The sequence below is a fragment of the Pezoporus occidentalis genome, unplaced genomic scaffold (genome assembly GCF_034315485.1).
Source record: "Pezoporus occidentalis ecotype Australia unplaced genomic scaffold, CSIRO_AGI_Poc_V1 ctg227, whole genome shotgun sequence".
Taxonomy (NCBI): domain Eukaryota; kingdom Metazoa; phylum Chordata; class Aves; order Psittaciformes; family Psittacidae; genus Pezoporus; species Pezoporus occidentalis.
In genome coordinates, this window is record NW_026914148.1 from 898,541 (window position 1) to 906,201 (window position 7,661).

Consider the following 7,661-nt stretch of genomic DNA (forward strand, 5'->3'; position numbering starts at 1 on the left):
AATAAGAATTGATTAAATGACAAAAACAATCGCCAAGAAAAATAAGCATTGAAATCTGACTAAAACATTAAATAAAAGAATGAATTGGTACCGGTAATCTGGAGCATCACTTTCTAAGAAACGCATATGGTAGCAAAATCTATTTGAATTTCCTATGGGGATTTTGCCTGGATTATGGTAAATCACATGACAAGCCACTACTAAGTCCCCTGTTGGGAGCAAAGGACAGAAAGGGCTTTCACTGGGCTTGTTGCCACCTTTCTCAGCAACAAGAAGTCACTAGCCCCTAAACAAGAGTTGCCCTCATCAAGCCAGCCACTCCTTAGGGAGGCTCTGGCTGGCAGCAGTTTCACATATCTCCAGCTTTCCAGTGCCTAGTCTTGGTGACTGCCAGCCTTTGGCATAAACTAAACTGGTCTCCCCACTCATGCCCTCTTTTTACATCTCTTTGTCATTTTTCTGGATCACCTTCCTTTTAAAAGCTACTACATCGCAAAGATGCCATTTAAGACTCCAAGTCATGAAATATTATTCTGATTATGGAGTAATCATATTTTATGTGTCAGAATGGTAAAAGATATTATTGCCTCTGTCAAGAGCGATAAGTGCAAACCTTTTGCATCACGAGTAGGTACAGAGTAGTCAATGGTTAACTGACTTAACAAAAACTACCACTGGGGCCCAGGCAAGAGTCATAATAAAGTATCTGGATGGCCTCTAATTCCGTAAGAGCTACAAGTCTTAGAGCTCCTATGAGAATCAAGATGTATATATCTTGTAAGCACTCAACTAGTACTATTTTGAATGTCCCACAGATGTCAGCAAAGATTGATCATAAAATCAAAAGATCTTGTCAGTCTGGTGAACAGAGGACAAGAAACAATACTAATTACCCAGAAACTCTGTTTGAGTGATAAATGCAGGAGGAATTGTAGAAAAGATCATTTGTAGTATGAATTTTCCGAACTATTTTTATGTATCTTTGCAGACAAGGGAAGAGTTAAAAATTCAGTGTCACTGCTGTCATGATACTAACGTGTGGACATAGCCTTCCTCCACCTTCTGAACTCCTAATACAATCACACCATTTCTCAAAATGGCATTTTATCAGTTTCCAAAGAAATCACACAAATGTTGAACTAATGCCTAAGGGTGGGTTCACTGGGGCATTATTCAACATTTTGTATGCTTGCATTGGAACCTGTTGTTCTACTTCCAAGTGCAAACCTAAATCTTTCCTGGCTGGAACAGAAAATCTTGTCTCTGGCCTGGTATTGTATAAGAGGAGTCCTCCATTAATTTTTGTTTTTCAACTACTCTTGAAACAACCATATTTGCTTTTCTTACAGACCTGTACTGTTTTAAGAAGATCTTTTAAGATTTATAGGAGTTCTGCAACAAATTTAACAAAACCACCATGACAAAAGATAAATGAAACAAAGGAAAATTATCGTATGGCTTTGAGTTATATCAGAAATAACATACCAAGACCATTTAAAAAAATTGTAGGCCTATAATTTACCTATTTTTATAGTGATCTAGATTTTTTCTGAATTTTAATCACCCCTACGCAATGAGAACACAGTTGAACTACCTATACTTTCCCTCAGAATTATGTCTGACATGTTTATAAATAGTAGATTCACACCTTCTCAAAGGTGCCTCGAAAATGCAGTGCACATTTCTATAAGAAAAAATTAAAGTAGCTAGCTTAATGCACACTGCTTTATATTTGTAATCCTGTCTGGATCATCATTGCATTGGCTTCAGATGGGAAAATGTATTACATGCAGCATTTTTGTAACTACAAGAAAAGAATAACAGAAAAGCTGTAGGTTGTATTTCCCTGATGTAATTAATAACATACAGCACAATATAAGCAATGTTAACTCCTTTATATAACCTTGCTCTCATGATTGCTTTTTATGTCTGTATTTAAAAACATCAAGATCAATTTCAATATCAATAATAAAACGTAAAAATTAAAGTTAAGAATAAAACCAGACATGCCAGGAGCTAAACCTTTAATGGAAAGAAGGATGAGAAACCAAAATAAAGGCCTGCGTACTTGCACAACTACTGTCACCTCTTCCTGGTTAAGGTATTCTTCAAAAGGGAATAGCACACAACTACAGAGTGAGAATTCTCTGAAAATTAATGTTCTATGTCTTATGCAGAAATGTCAATGTAACATATCCCAAATATGTGCATTTCATTGTTTCTGTAATATTATGTTCTGACTCTGAAAAAAACATTATGCTCAAGTGTTTAAGAGACCTTGAATATCTGCAGTTTTTAAGGGTTATTTTTTGAAATCAACCCCAATTTTTTTGTCAGTTTCTTTTTTTCCTTTTTTCGTTTCTTTAAATGGTGTCCAACCCCCAAGGCAACCTTAATAAAGTCAATGAAATTATACAGGTGGAAAGGACAAAAATGCAGTATCTGGATTTCAAATAGTGGCGAAACTGGTCATGCCATTAAACCCGACACAAGAACCTTTTAATTTAAATGTAATCTCCAAAAGACCAAATTACCAGCAACATATTCTCATTAATTCCTGTAAGGGATACTCAAGCTTTGACTCTCTATTGTTCTACTTATCCAGAAGTGGCTGAGACTTAGTATTAATAAGACATCACTCATTTAAGTGGTCATTCATGACTGGGCGGGGAAAAGATAGGCTCATCCTTTTGAAGTGGTATGGGCAAGTAAGGCTGCTGTAATAGGCTGTGATTATTGTCAGTATGAATGCTCCCTCAGCTTTCTAAAAATTAAAAGGAGCATTCATTTTCCTGCTTGAGTATTTCTCACACTGGCAAAAAATGAACACTTTGAAATGTAAATGATTTAATCTTTGCAAACCCCTGCTTCAGAAGGAGGTACAGCTTCATTTACAAAATGAAGACATTTTAGGAAATGATTATCATTGTAAAATTGAGGTCAGTAGGGAGCCTGAGTTCAAACTCTTAGAATATCAGCAGTGTAACAAGTTTGCTTTTCCTTACTGCATTGCTTGCATTTGCTTCTCTGGGTTCCAGCAGAGAGCCATTGTCAGTCTGAACTTGTTCCCACTCGTTTCCCTTGGTTAAATAAAAGTTATGCTTATTATTTAGAGTTAGTCAGTCCAATAAAATTCAGGACAAAACTAAAATAAAAAAGGAAGTTTAAACTTATTTTGATTAATTTATACACAATGTAGTTATTCAACTTAGAACATTAAATGGTTGAGAACACTGAAGGCAATTTCTTTATAGTATAGTCAATACCATTGGGTAGTGTTACTATACTGTCCTACCCATGTTTGGGAAGGAGACCACCCATAATGGTGAGAGAATATTTCATTTAAAAATTAAACATTAAGTCCTTAATCTCTCTTCTGTGACTTCTAAACAGAATTACAATTATTGTTGGTGGCAGTCTAGGGGTCTACGGTGTCAGTCAGGCTTATTATGAACTTGTGCACATACTAAATTTGTATTGTAAAACCCAGATGATAACAACTATCATATGACAACAGCCATTGGCATGAACTACAGAGTCTGACTGATATGGACAGCTTCCCTGCACTGCTAGGCACTTCTAATGAAAATGATGAAAATCTTTCAGAAATGAGAATCAATCTGTATGAAACAAATCTCAGAAGTGAGGAGTTTAATGTGTTATTGGTGATCTTGAGATCTAAGTTCATTATCTTTTAATCAATGTTATATGCTATTTTTCAGTGGAGTTACTTATCTCTCTGCAATTCCTGAAAAGTCATTTCTGTATCCCAGCCTGATACCCTGGAAAGTATACCTTAAAATAAGAGCAAAAATCTCAGTTTTCTTACAAGTATCTTTGCTATGCCACTGGAGTTACACCCTTCAGTGTAAACCCACCCTTCAGTTACACACTTCAGCATGGATTAAACTCTACAGTTACTCTGAGCAAGAAATGCACCCATGTATCTACAACATATGAGACAAAAATATCAAATCAGGCAGTATTCAGTATCTGTCCAATATCTCACCAAAGGATAGGTAAGAATGAAGGGCTGCTTGTAGTCAGGTAATGCAATATAGTTTGAAGCAAGTCTAAAACCTTGGTAGCCAAACTTGCAGGATGCTTGTCCAAAGCAAACTTAAGGATGTTTATCTTTACTAATGATGAAAAGCAAAAAATTAATAATGGTTTTTCATGTTCCGCAAAAAGAGGAGAAAACCCCCATGTTTCTATAAACAACTCCCCACAATTTTTCAAAATTTCCCAAATGCAGAAAAATATGTTAAAATGTTTCAAAAAAAAACAAAGATAAAAAGAGAAAGTCTAAAAAACATCCAACATACAGCAAGTCTCATTGCTTACTGTTTTTTCTGGGTTTAAGCAGGTGTTTTGTTTGTGTTCACTGAAGTGTGAGGCAACTGTTCTCTGAGTAATGAACGACTCCATTATGAGCACCATTCACTCCCCTTCCAAGGCAAGTCTGCAAACTGGGTGATTGCTGCAGCAGAGGAAAGACACATACCCTTCCCTTTGGGCAAGACTTCTCTTTCTCTGTGGAAATAAATACCCAGAAAGTCCTGTAGATGTAAGACAAGTGAGTGTGACCAGAAACAAATGTGAGAAAAAGTCACACAGAGTAACTTGAGGTATTAATGCACATGGTCAAGTGTATCTTGTTGACTCACCTGGTGACTTTATGAGAGTTCTGGAGGACAGGGACCTGAAAGATAGCTGTTTAGTATTGGTATTGTCCTCTTAATGACAATATTACTCCTTTAGCTATTTAAAGGTGTCTATGAAGTTTTAGATCTGCTGTTTATAACAGAAGCCAGGTTGTGAGAGGGTCTAGAGCTGGATGAACGCAAAAGTAAGAATATGTCTGTTTTGATGAACCAATACTGTAACAGATAACAAAAAGCTATTCCAGGTTGTAAACTCCCTGGGGCGCAGAGTACTCATTCATCTGTAGAAAAACATCAACACACTGCGTATTGGGTAGTAAGTAAGGTATCCCTCAGCCTTTCCCTGTCCCATAGCCTGCAGGACTGGGGCCAGAGCACCATAGGAAGAAAAATTCAGTGCAGTGAAACTTTATTGACCTAGAAGGGAATTCCAGGAAGCTCACAAAGATTCTGAGATCTGAACTTTTAAGCAGGCCGTCACTTTAACCATTAAAGAATTTATTATTATCAACAACTCTGCTCTATTGCCAACTATGCTTAATATTTATTTATATATGAGGTAGCCCTCAGTTATTTTTCTCAGTTGAGAAAGTAAGTCTAACACATCTTAATTAAGTTTCTCAGAATGTTGAAGGATGAAGTTGAATGAAGTGAAGAGAGAACAAAGGTATGGGCACTAACACTGCATGTGCTATTAAATTCAGGACCACAGGTTACAATAGTACTGTGTGGATTATGTTTCTTTAGCTCCACATTCTGGGCAACTAATGCAGTATTTTACATAACATTTTTTGGGAAGTTGAAATCAACTCTGTAAATCAACTTCTGAAAGTCGTGAAGTAGGCAGTTTAGCTACTCGCCTAGAGCTCTTCAGGAATAATCTGCTTTGAACTACTTAACAAATACCGTGTTTTGTCATTAACTCATTGTCTCTGAAGTTCCCACAAACTGTTTCCAAGTAATTTTCGTAATATTCTCTTCAGTGACAGATATTTTACACATTAAATCTATTTTTCATGTTAGCCTAATGAACAAGAAGGCTGATGTAATCCACTAAAGGAACATATATTCTAGTTTTCATTCATGCTTCAGAGTATTGTCACAGTGCAGCACAAAGGAATAATCTGATTGTTTCTCATAAAGCAAGAACAAATCATGATTGAAGGATTTCTTCTATTTAAAGCTATGCTCTGCAAAGCCTATTGAACTTGTTCGAGGAGTCATCTTTAATGCATACACTAACTACATAAAGCTGCTGCACAGTTGCCATTCAAGAGCTTATTTAGTACCAAAAGGCCAATATTGCTGACTTGCAGATTACAAATATCATGAGATATTAATTTATTTATATTTAAATCAGGCTAAAAGATTAAGAGTACCTTCAGTAGATCCATTTACAATTAAAATGAGTGCAAGTTTGAATTACTTTTTTATGATCTAGTACAGCTGGGATTTGAAAGAGTTGCCGCCAGAATGATGCAAAGCATTTGCCTTTGACAAAATAATGCAAAATGTGTGTAAGTGGGTGAAAGCGCATCAGATTATATTACCTTGTAGGTCAGCTGGAAAATACAGTATGTATTCTGATTGTGAGAACACAGAGTGAAAGGAAAAAAAAAACCCAGGTGCTGGGTGATTCAGTCTGCGGAGAGAGGGTAGGGGACGATGGCAGTGCAGAGGCCAGATTCCCCCTGTTATCTTTCTGTGGTCAGAGTCTAAAACTAGCAGGGGCGGTTCTCATAGGTTTGACCCCTGGGCAAAGATAACTCTTTCATACCCCCTGTTCCACTTTTCCACTTTGTATCCAAGTCCTCTGCTATAAAATGTAAAACCAGCACATAGAACATACTGCTTTGGAGGTCTGCCACTTGCATTCAGGCAACCATTTGTACTTTTGCAGGCGTAATCAATCTCCTGTTGCTATCAGCAGGGGAGTGGGGCTTTGCTGCTTTATGGCTTAAAAGTAGTTTTGTGCAAATTCTATTTCCCTCCCCCCTCCCTTTAGCTTCACCACTCACAGGATTTCCAGGGACATGGGCTAGAGCTGAGAAAAGAAGCTTGTTTGATTTAAGCACAGAGGGGTTTTTTGTGTGTGTGTTTATATTTTCTCTGCATCTATTAAGGGGCGAGGGGGAGAGACTTCATTTATATGTTAATATTAGCTGGCACCCTGACTAAACTGACAGAACTATTTCATGGGAAGCTGACAAATTTTGTCAGCTAGGCTATCTTTCCACATCTCAATAGTGGCAATAATCTTGATTAGCAAAACAATTGGGGGCCAAAGAAGTCCTGCTGCTCCAAAGACCCTCTTCTCAGGTTACAGTTTGCTAATGTGATGAATCCAGAGAGTCCTTCAAGCTTGAAAAAATTTCCCAAAGCGCTGAATTTAGGCAAATGAAGGGAACCATTTTGAAGGCTGGACAAAAGGGGTTAATTTGATCGACCATGTCTCCATAGTCTTATAATAATCATTTACTTAACAAGCATATAGAGAGTCACTCCATGGAAACTGGTGAAGTTAACAGAGGAAGTTCGAATAGAATATCTGTTTATCCCAGATGTGTGGGAATTTTAGCCAAAAACCAACAACACATAATTGCTGCCTGCAGTACTGAGTCTTACATAGAAACAACAGCAGAACTGAAGGGCTCTAAACACGTTATGAAGTCCTTGCCTATGAAGCAGTACAAGCTTCCATTTCGATTAGCTTGTTGCATTGTTAATAAAATAATGAGAAATTAACAGTTTCAATGGAAATTAACTAAAAAGGTTTGTGCAGTCTTACTTCTCAGTGCAATTTATGGCATCTATTTCTATTTGCCATCATAAGTGATTTGGTAGTATTTTTGAGGCATATTGATTAATCTTCACACCTTTTATTGCTTTATTACATAATAAGCCATACTCTGTACTATATTTATGCAGCTTAAATCTGGTGTATTTCTTCTAGTGGAATTATGTTGCATTTTCTTTAAAACCAAAATCAAATGCTCA

At 36.8% G+C, this 7,661-nt stretch overlaps 1 long non-coding RNA gene across 1 annotated transcript in view; it reads right to left on the reverse strand.

Moving 5' to 3' along the window:
• LOC134164891 (uncharacterized) overlaps positions 1–6,481 on the reverse strand; it is a 31,059-nt gene extending 24,578 nt beyond the window's left edge. The window contains exon 1 of the long non-coding RNA XR_009965304.1: positions 6,215–6,481. This is a non-coding gene — a long non-coding RNA (uncharacterized LOC134164891). The remainder of the gene's footprint in view (positions 1–6,214) is intronic.
• Between the last annotated feature and the right edge of the window lie 1,180 nt (positions 6,482–7,661).